Genomic DNA, 12,226 nt, shown 5'->3' on the forward strand with positions numbered 1-12,226 from the left:
GCGTTGGGAATGAGGATATTAGTCCCCTCGGTGAAGCTGTTGTGTGGAGTGGGAGTGAATAATTAGTCTGGGTGTAGCAGTTCACATTTCTCACAGTTTGGTTTGCATCTCAGTTTTGGTTCAGTAAATACTTTGTATGCCGCTATTAGGGCTGCACGATTAGATTTGCATTTTGTGAAATGTCACAGCAGATACGAACAGTTCTGTTGTCACTGTCAAAGATCATTAAGACACACTGGTAAGTTGTGAACATCATGAGGGTTCATCACCACACACACCAGAGATGCAATTCGAAGCAATGCATCTGTTCCAGAACAAAATCAATGAGCGTGCTTCTTAAATTGGAAACATCCAATACTAGCTCCAAAACTTTGCATCCCTCATAAATGCTGAGTTTAGTTTTGTTTTGTTGTGAGCAAAGCATAACATAAAGCATTTAGGTGAAGACAGACTAGACCAATGTACTGTAAACGTATGAAGAATTTATAGTTATTCCAAGGTGTTTTTTTCATCTGTTATTTCACCAGTGGTTTGACTTCCACTAGAGCCCTCATATAATTAGCAATTAGTAGCTCCTGAAGGTGAAGTAGTGAAGTTTTGGCAGTGAGAATATGAATGCTGTTTCTGCATGCATTGTTTAGGTTATACTCAAACGGTCTGACTTCATTTCAACAGCTATCACATCATAGTAGTTCTCAACTGTGTGATGCCACCAGGGATGAAAGGTCAATGACTTGCTCTTTGATTTTCTTATTCTAGCACAGCTCCGTCTGTAACCCTCAGCGGCATCCCATAATCACCCACTGAACGCTGAGATACATCCCTGAATAAAACACAAGAACTCTGTGACATGAGATCAACACGATTTGAGAAGATCCTCTCAGATCTGGACACATAATCGGAGCATTGCATGTTGTCCCTTTTTTCAGGAGTCACTTTAGAGATTTTGTCACTTTACAATGCATATCCTGTGTTATTAGATTTACCTGCAGGTAGTTCTCTTCACAGAGGAGAAAAACGGTCAGGCCAAAGCGATCGACTCTCCTGACCTTCTGACAATATTTTATAGATGAGACCGCAGAGTAATGTGCTCTTCCTCGAGGCGAGTGCAGATGGAAGCTTTTAGCAGTGCAATGCGGTACGTTAAAGACTCACAGATACAGATGCATCATTTCCGAATTGCGTCATAGTGGGAAAAAAAAGAGAGATTCTGACATGCGTGATGTGTGATGTTCACTCACAGGACCATGGGAGCAAATGGAATACTGGTTAGGATTGAAAAAAAAAAAAAATTACGAGGTGGTTTAGGGGGTAGCAGAAAGTTTGACAAAGATAGTTTTGGGTCATGTTTTTGAACTTTGTGTTTTAGACATTTTAGTTCATTTTAACTATTACTAGTCATGATATTGCTCATCATATGTGACCCTGGACCACAAAACCAGTCTTAAGTAGCACGAGTAAAATACATTGTATGGGTCAAAATTATCATTTTTTTTTAATGCCAAAAATCATTAGGATATTAGATAAAGATCATGTTCACTTTTTGACTTCTCATCCTACAGTTTTAATCAAATCCTCACCAAAATTGGTGCAGATGATCTTGAGACTATGACAAAATTGGTATAATTTACACAGGAAATGAGGCTGTATCTTCACAACTTAATGTATTTCATTGCTGTTATGCCCTCAGTGTAGTAGTGTTTGGTAAAGTTTTGTAAATATATCAAAACTTATTTTTTTATTAGTAATATGCATTGCTAAGAACTTCATTTGGACAACTTTAAAGTCAATTTTCTCAATATTTAGATTTTTTTTGCACCCTCAGATTCCACATTTTCAAATAGTTGAATCTCAGCCAAATATTGTCCTATCATTAAAATCAATCATCAATGGAAGGCAATGTCAAAAACTGACATCTGCACCAAATTTGGTGAAGATTTGCTGAAAACTGTAGGATTATAAGTCTAAAAAGTATAAAAGTATAGATTTAGGTTTTGTCACATTTACTTTTCTCCAACTTTAATCAAGTTCCTGACAAAGATAACAGATTAAAGCAAACATAAAGTGAGCCGTTTTCTTAGTAGTAGGTGCAAATTGAACCAAAACTTAGACATTATCATCACCACACTGCCTTGAGTAGCGCACAAATTTGGTTTCAAATGTAAATCTGCTCTCAGCCTTTGAACTAGTTGCTTTTCATGAATTCACTGCCGAATTCATCTATGACCAAACTAATCTACTCATTTTCTCTGTGCCACTGGTGTTCCTGACCCGGTGATTGCTGCTTGCAGCTATTTTTAATTTGATTTTTATGCCATTTTGGCTCTGTGAAGGACTTTTGAAGTATTTCATATTAAATGTGGTAGAAAAGAAATCTGTCAAGACATGTCCTGGTCATATTTCACCAAAATATAGAAAAAAATGTTGCAGGAAAAAACAAACAAAAAACCAACGTAATGGTCCTTAAATTGCCTTTGTTTTCGGTTTTGAGGTTAAATGTGACCTAGACATGTTTTCATGTTTATAATAAACTTGCCTTAAGTGCAATTCCCATGAAAGAAAGTGTTGTTTGTTTTGCACCCTCTGATTCCAGATTTTCAAATAGTTGTATCTTGGCCAAATGCAGCCTATTTTAACACCAATGGAGGCAATGTCAAAAACTGTCATCTGCTCCAAATTTGGTGAAGATTTGATGAAAACTGTAGGATTAGAAATCTAAAAAGTATGTTTTAGGGTAACACTTTAGATTAGGGAACGCATAGTCACTATAAATTTAAGAGTTTTCCATCAATAAACTCCTAACTTGCTGCTTATTGGTAAGGTTGTAGTAATGTTTAGGTATTTGGGTAGAGTTACAAGATCTAGAATATGGTCATGCATTAATATGTGCATTATAATTGCTTGTAAACAGCCAATAAGTTAGTAATATGCATGCTAATAAGCAACAAGTTAATACTGAGTAATGTTCCTTAATCGAAAGTGCACCAACTTTGGTGAGGATTTGATTAAAACTGAAGGATGAGAAGTCAAAAAGTGACAGATGATCTTGAGACCATGACAAGATTTGTATCATTTACACAGGAAGTGAGGCTGTATCGTCACAATCTATTATATATCATTGCCATTATGCCCTCAGTGTAGTAGAGTCTGGTTCACCTGCTGTCTGTTTTTTAAAACTTGAGTAATTTGGCCTAAATTCATGCTGTATAAAATTTTTTAAAAATGTCTGCAGTACTCCTTTCCATTAATTTGAGCTGATGTTCATATTGTTATTTTGACTTTGTCTTTTACAGTGTTTGTTGAATCTCCACCAATTTTTTTTTTTTTTCACATTCATACCCTTTTCTCCAACTTTAATCAAGTTCCTGACAAAGATAGCAAATATAAAGTGAGCCGTTATCTTAGTAGTCGGTGCACACTGAACCAAAACATTTACACACTTGAGTAGCACACAAATTTGGTTTCAAATGTAAATCTGCTCTCAGCGTTTTAACTAGTGGCGTTTTATGAATTTGCCACCAAATTTATCTATGACCAAATTAATCTACTCATTTTCAGTGTGCAATTGGTGTACATGACCATGATGATTGCAGCTATATTTTTAATTTCATTTTTATGCCATTATACCTGTGTGAAGGACTTTTGTAGTATTTCATATTAAATGTGCTAGAAAAGAAAACCACCAAGTTATGTCCTGGTCATATTTCAGCAAAATCTAGAGAAAGAAAATGTTGCAAGAAAACCTTAATGGTTACCTTTGTTTTTGGTTTTGAGGTTAAATGTGACCTAGACATGTTTTCATGTTTATAATAAACTTGCCTTGAGTGCAATTCCCATGAAAGAAAGTGTTGTTGCAGAATAGTGTGAATGTTGTAATGCAGTTTTTTCCCCTTCTTCCTCAAGCCATTTGAAGTGAACGCATTGGCAAGCAGAGTTAATGAAGTGTTTAATGTCTTTAGTTTGAAAGTCTGTCTGAAATATTTGTAGAACAGTGAAAGGAACAACAGGAAGCATAATAATTTCTCAATAAAACATTACTTTGAGTCACAGTATATTACAAGTCTGGCTGCATTGAGGTAAAATGTTATACTCGCAGGACATGTGCGTTGTAAAACAATTACAAGATGTTATATTTCAAAAGTGAGTGGTTTCTGCGTTGACCTCAAAGTTTGTGAACTTTATGGTTTCATATCCAACATGATTGGATTCTCAGGTGTCCAGAAGAAATAGTCCGGGGAGATTACGAGAGAACATGGAGATACATGCCCTCATTATCTCCCTCCATTGTGTCCACCTCATGAAACCCAGGTTGTAGACTCATCCCGGGATTTCTAATGGTCCCCGAACCCATTAGCCACGACAGATGATATCATGAGAGCTTATTTTAAGGTGCGCATTATATCCTCATGCCACTCAGGAATAGAGGGTATAAAGCCTCGTCCAGTTTTACCTGAACCAATGCAGACATCCTCTTGCTAAAAATGGCTTGTGTCTGAAACCTAAAGGTTTTCTTTTTTCCACCGTTTGTCAGCACTTACTGGGAATGTCCAGGCTGCAAGTGTTTGTTTATGGCCTTCAACTTGTTCAGGTCATGTCCCGAGTCACATGCGCACACCTCAGAGACTTGACGAGCCTGAGGAGGCGAATCAAGGATGCCGGCAGCACTCTGTTGATCCTATCAGCTTGATAGACAGCAAGAACACGCTCGAAAACCCCGCGCACGGTGCCAGAAAAGGGTCCGGGAGGGTGTTAATGGCATTTCTACATTCAGCTATCAGCGTCTCATCTTATAAAGCAACCAAATCATGTCCATTCAGCTGACACTCTTTTGATCTTAATGGTTTGATGGACTAGGGAGACTCAGCCAAAAATGGGCTTTGCTGTCGACGAACGCTCCGCTTGGCTCGGGTCCCACCCCTCACTTCACACCTGTCTCTGAGACTGAATGGCTTCGTTAGAACCGTGTTAGAACTCATTCACACTGGCCATTCATCATCTCGCACCTCAGACGCGTTCAACTCTCCCGGGACGCACTAAACGAGTTATTTACCTACGCTTCTTTGCGCTCTCGCTATTTCTCTTATTTTGCTTTTTTTCAAACTAAATTATACCTTTTTTCCTTGAATGTTTTCAAAGAGGCGTGAAAACGCGAGCTGAGATCTGGCTGATAACTGGAATAACGTGCTCTTTGTGTGTCGGTTGTTATTGGAAAGGCAGTTTGTAAACATTTTGATCAATAGCCTATACACATTAGGATGAAATAAAGATACATATTTTCTGATAGACAAGAGATAAATTTAATAAAGCATTATGGCACAGCAAATGGTTAACATAAAATCAAAATGCACCCTGCATGCTTTCCTAATACAGGTTGTGAATGCATACTAGCTTGTTTGCTTGCTTTATTTATTTTAGTAGTAATAATAATAATAATAATAATAATGGTGATCATGATGATGATGATGATATGATGATAATGATGATAATAATAATCACTATATTCACTCAGTAAATAAATAAAGTGCATTAATCATCTGTACATAAATGGATTTATTTTTTAGAGTGAATCAACAATTATAAATATTGATTTACTCTATAAATAAATAATTAGTAAATATGATAAGTAATAAGAGTCCATTAATCATTTATCTGTGTAATTATTACTGTATATAATAATAATAATAATAATAATAATAATAACTGCTTTATTTGCTCTGTGAATAAACAAATATAAGTGTAATGAAATAAATTATAAAATATTGCATTAATCATTTATTAATTATAGCATTAATCATGTATTTGTAAGATTTTATTTGGTTGCTGTTATAACAACAACAACAACAACAACAGTAATAATAGTAACAACAGTAAAAACAGTAACAAGTAATAACAGTAACAACATCAGTAACAACAACAATAACGATAACAAACAGTAACGACAGTAAGAACAAAACAGTAACAACAACAATAGCAGTAACAACAATAGCAAAAATAACAACAGTAACAACAATAACAAAATAACAGTAACAACAACAACAACAGTAAGAATAGTAACAACAATAACAAAATAACAACAGTAACAACAATAACGGCAACATTAACAATAATAACGGTAATAACAGTAATAGTAACAACAACAACAACAACAACAACAACAACAACAACAACAACAGTAACTACAGTAAGAACAAAACAGTAATAACAGTAACAACAGCAGTAACAACAACAGTAACAACAATAGCAGTAACAACAACAATAGCAAAAATAACAACAATAGCAAAATAAGAGTAACAACAATAACAAAATAACAAGTAACAACAAAACAACAATAACCGTAACAACAACAACAACAGTATGAACAACAACAGTAGCAACAACAATAAACAAGTAGCAACAACAGTAACAATAACAAATAACAGGAACAACAGTAACTGCAACAATAACAATGACGGTAACGACAACAATAACAAAAACAACAACAACAACAACAACAACAGGAACAACAATAACGGCAACAACAACAACAGAACAGTAACAACAGTAAGAACAGTAACAGTAACAAAAATAACAAGTAACAACAGTAACAACACCAAGTAACACCAACAGTAACAGCAACAACAATAATAACTGTAACAACCACAGTAATAACTGTAACAACAGTAAGAAGAAAAAGAACAACAACAACAAGTAACAACAGTAACAACAACAATAACAGTTACAACAACAGTAAGAACAGTAACAACAAAAAACAAACAAACAAACAAACAAACAAACAAACAAACAAACAAACAATCAACCAACAGCAACAACAGCAGCAGCAGCAGCAGCAGCAGGAACAACAACAGTAACAGCAGCAGCAACAACAACAACTTACTTACTTTACTTTATTTATAAAGCACTTTACAACTGCACCTGCAGACCAAATTTCTGTACAATCAGCAGCTTAAAAGCAAAAAAACAAAAAACAAAACAAAACAAACAACACATAAAAACAACATGCAACTTGAGAATACAAATACTAGCCCAAGCTCTCAAAAGCTAATGACAAGAAATAATTAACGCTACCTTTAAATACATTCAAAAAGTGATCTCGCTTAGTTCAAGAGGTAGAGCTTTGGAACAACAAAGCTCTGGAATAACAACAACAACAGTAATACTAGTAATAATAGTGCTAACAGTAATAACACTAATAACATTTATTATTAGTAGTAGTAGTAGTATTGGAGATATTGTATCTGATCTATTTTTGCTGCCTTTTTAGTCTATAACTAGTCTATAACTAAAATTAATCAATTTGAAAATGCACATCCCAGTGCTAAATAAAAGCTCCTGTGCATTTATTTGGTTTGTGATACTGTTGATCTGTGTAGCACTTCTACAGTCTATGTCTGGAGTAAATGAGAGTAATATATGCCTCAGTGTTGTGTCTGTGTTAGCATTTAGGACGCAGGTAGTGGATGTACTGGAATGTCATGGAGATATATTAAAATAATGAATAACATCCCTGGGCAAGAGGGAGGGAATAGACACAGAGCAAGGCCTCTAAATGACTTCCATTAATTCCCATTCTACAGACTCTTCCTCGTGCTGTGCAGTCTGTGTGTGAGAGTTTGTATGTTTGGCGCTCAATGTTCCTTACACCCTTCATTAAACATCTGCTGAGCTTTAATAGAATTCTTTTCGAATTTGTGGTTGAGGTAAAACAAAACAGAAATGATAAATGATTATTCGGTTTCAGAAGTCTAAACGGCTTCCAGAATCTCCATAGTGAAATTGAATTTTCGTTATGACTCGTAACCATTCAAGACTGATCTGTGATGAACTCTATAAGATTAGTAAATTATGATATGTGCTTACATAGAAGTTCAATTTTAATATTTATTAAGGAATTCCTGGTGAAGCTCTACACTTTACTGACGAGGGATTGACCATCAGAAATTGCTGTTATCATGAAAATCACATCAATTTACACAAAGGTGAGTGCTTGCAGGTTAACTGAGGCAATGACGTAGTTTCTAAACATCTGAAGAGGAAATTTTCAAGAGGAATTACAGACCGGAACAAACTTTTCTATCTAGCATTCGCATCTACAGCAGGAACCTTGTGATGGCGTCATCTAGTGCCCACTGCTTTTCTTCTGACATTTTGTTTTTGTCCAACACAATAAAAACAACAACTGCAGCAGTAGAGAATAGAGAGTGGCTTTTTCTGTTGTTTTTATTATATTATTAACATGGCAGTACATGGCATGGAACGGTGACATGCAAATCTGAGACAGTCGATTTAAAGAGCAAAGCAGTGGAGAGTGTAGCCATATACTCACAATAAGGCTTGTACCTCGCTGTCAGTTCATTTGACAGAATACTTTAGCTTCTCTAGTTTCTACAGTGTGAAAGGAGCTGTTATTTAGCTATTAGAGTATCTAAGTGTCTTGATAAACGGTGCATCAGTTTGTCTTTGTGTTAGAATACAAAGTATCAGGTTGATGCATTAAGAGCAATTTGAGAAAATCTAGTAACTGGTTTGCCATGTTAGTGACGTCAAAGATACTGTGTTTTGTTTGAGGCACTTCGCAAGAAGTTATCTATCCACAAGCAGAACAGTATATTGCGCCTTGTTTTCAGATTTAAGTCTGTGATATGATCAGTACTACTTTTGGGTGAGCAAACATTATAATAACTAATATATATATTACTATTTTTTTAGGCATTTATGTACTTTTCCAGTCACATACTGACATGCCTGTTCAATTGAATTTTTTCATTCTGGTTTATCATTGTGGTGTGTGCTTTCTCAGATAAACTCACTTGACATGGCATTTTTATAGCTATTTTTTGCTCTACTAAATTGTGCTGTTGTAGCAGTAAAAGAGTCATTCTTAACAGTTTTTTTTTTACTTATAAAAACTTTGTGTCAGTGACTATTTGGACTATCATAAAGCTCACTGAATTAAAGTTTTGGGAGCAGAAGGAGTTTAATGATGCCCACTAGTGTAATGAACATTTACCATTATTGGGTATGTATATGTTCTGTGTAATTAATGACTTGTTTTTAACAACGGAAGATATTTTCCATGGCAGTTGGTCTTGCCATATGAATGTGCTTATATAATGACTTTTCTAAAGCTCAAACACTTTCTTTTTTCCCAAGACTAGAACCTCTTTCCAACTTGGATTTACATACATTTTTATCTGATCATAATTGAATAGCACTCGACCACGTTAAGCAGCCAGGAATGGATTCTCACCACTTCCACATTGGAGATGCATTGGAATTAAGTTGCAAATGCTGTCCAGCTAAAACCAGATACTAACCAAATGCGAAATGCATGTAAATTTTAGGTTCAAATAGAGGTCTAAACTTAATTCCTGTTTGAATACTGAATGCATTGAAAATTCATTAACTTTACTTCATTAAAGAAAATGTTATATGTTAAAGAAGGACTCCGAGATGGCGAGAGAGAGAGAATTTCATGCTAATTTCAACTTTGAAAAGACATTCTAAAAATATGAAGACCTTCCAAAAAAATTCAGAGCAGGCATTTCCAAACAAAATCCATTAACGAAATGTACCTTTTTGAAGAATGGCTTGGTGATTCAAAAAGCTGCAAGACAACATTTGAGTACTTAATTTAGGTTTCCAGTAATAAATGACAGACTAAAAGACATCCATTTGGGGAGATGATAAATCTACTGTAATCTTCTTAAAAGTTCAAGATCTATTTTGTAATGTCATGAGCAGGTTTTGCTCAGCAGGAGTGTGCTCAGGAAATCTTACGTTATATGCTGAAAAGGCATAGACTGAGGTTGGGGATTTTGTCAGGGTTTGATATGTGGCAGCAGAGCTCATTTTGTGACAGAAAAATCTGCATCGTCAGTGTCTTGCCACAGGGTACACGTGTATACAGCACAAAATCATATATTACTCACCTGTTCCTCCCTGATGGTCTATGTTCGAAGAGTTATAGAGGGACACGAGGAGGTAGAATTCTGCACTGACTGCAGAACTCACTGGGCTTAATTGGATTATTAGTGATTCTTATGGGCTGTAAACTTCTGCAAAGCAGAGCTGAGGTGTTGGGGGGAAATGAGAGAAGGAAGTGAGGAAGGAAAGAGGGAGAAGTAAAGTGACCAAGCATAAATGGAAAAAGAAAGAATAAAGCAAAAAGAAGCAAAAAGATGACATGTGGACAGGAAGGAAAAAAGGCAATGAAGGAAATAAAAGAATGACAGAAAGAGGATGAGAAGAAAATAAAGTTCAGGAAGGTAAAAAAAGGAACGCATGAAGATAAAAAACAGGAAAGAAAACATTAAGGAAGGAGAAAGATACGACAAATGAAGAGAGATTGAAGGTAGGAAGGCATGATTAAATCAGGATGCAAAACATTAATAAAGGAAGGAAATTGAGACCAGGAAGAAGAATAGAAGGAAGCAGTTCAGGAAAGAAGAAAAAGAAATGATGGACACAAAGAAAATGAAGAAAAAGCTGGGAGGAAATCCTTAATGAAGGAAGGACGTGGAGGGCAAGAAGAAGAAAGGAAGGAAACAAAGTTCAGGGAGGAAGAAAAACAAATGAAGTGCACAGAGGAATGTGTGAAGAAAGCAGGATGGAGAGAAACTGAGGGCAGGGCAGAAAACACGAAGGGAAGGAAAAGAGTGAAGGACGAGAGGACGAAAACTGAATTAATGAACTTAGGAATGAAATTAAGGGCTGGAAAAAAATTAAGACCAGGAGAGAAAGCATAAAGGAAGGGGGAAAAAATAAGGCATGGAAGGAGGAAGATTAAAGGCAGGAAGGCAAACATTGGTTCCGTGAATCAGGAAGGAAAACATTAATAGAGGGCAAAAAGAAGGAAGGAAGCAGTTCATGAAGGAAGAAAAGGAAATGATGGACACAAAGAAAATGAAGAAAAACAGCCGGAAGGAAAACAATAATGAAGGAAGAAAGTGGAGGACAGGAAGAAAAAAGGAAGGAAACAAAGTTCAGAAAATAAGAAAAATTAAATGCATGGGAGAAAGCATAAAGAAAAAAAGCAGGATGGAGGGAAACTGAGGTCAGCACAGAAATTGTCAAAGAAAAAGAAAGAGGGAAGAGTGAAAGGAGGATGACTGATGGCAGGATGGGAAACAAACTTAACAAAATTAAGGGCTGGAAGAAAATGAAGGGCAGGACCGAAAGCATGATGGAAGAAGGCAGAGATAAGGACTAAAGAAAAAAGATTGAAGACAGGAAGGCAAACTATGGTTCTTTGAATGAGGAAGCAAAACATTAATGAAGAAAAGAAATGGAGGGCAAGAAGGAAGGAAACAAACAGTTTAGGACGGAACAAAATAAAATGATGGACACAAAGAAAATGAAGAAAAACAGCTGAAAGCAAAACATTAATAAAGGAAGAAAGTGGAGGGCAGGAAGAAGTAAGGAAGTAAACAAAGTTCAGAAAGGAAGAAAAAATAAATGCATGGGAGAAAGCATGAAGAAAAAGAGCAGGATGGAAGGAAACTGTGGTCAGTGCAGAAAGTATTAAGGAAGGGAGAAGAGTGAAGGATGAGAGGAGGATGACTGAAGGCAAGATAGAAAACATGAATAAACAAACTTAAGAATGAAGTTAAGGGCTGTAAAGAAATGAATGCCAGAAGAGAAAGAGACAAGTATGAAAGGAGAAAGATTGAAGGTAGAAAGGCAAACATTGGTTCCTTAAATCAGGAAGCAAAACATTAATGAAGGAAAGAAATGGAGGGCAAGGAGGAGAAAGGAAGCAGTTCAGGAAGAAAGAAAAGGAAATAATGGACATAAAGAAAATGAAGAAAAACAGCTGGAAGCAAAACATTAATGAAGAAAGAAAGTGGAGGGCAGGAAGAAGAAAGGAAGGAAACAAAGTTCAGAAAGGAAGAAAAATCAAATGCATTTGAGAAAGCATGAAGAAAAAGAGCAGGATAGAAGGAAACTGAGGTCAGTGCAGAAAGTATTAAGGAAGGGAGAAGAGTGAAGGATGAGAGGAAGAAGACTGACAGATAAACATGAATAAACTTTAGAACGAAATGAAGGGCTATGAGGAAAACATTAAGGAAGGAAATGAAGGGCAGGACTGAAAGCATAAAGAAAGAAGGAAGAAACAGAGAAGGACAGTAGGAGAAAGAATGAAGACAGGAAGGCAAACATGATTAAAGGAACCAAGCAGGAGTCCTTGGTTCCTTTAGTCAGGAACCAAACGGCGCTTTCGCATTGC

This window comes from Garra rufa, chromosome 11 (assembly GCF_049309525.1).
Source record: "Garra rufa chromosome 11, GarRuf1.0, whole genome shotgun sequence".
In the NCBI taxonomy this organism is placed as follows: domain Eukaryota; kingdom Metazoa; phylum Chordata; class Actinopteri; order Cypriniformes; family Cyprinidae; genus Garra; species Garra rufa.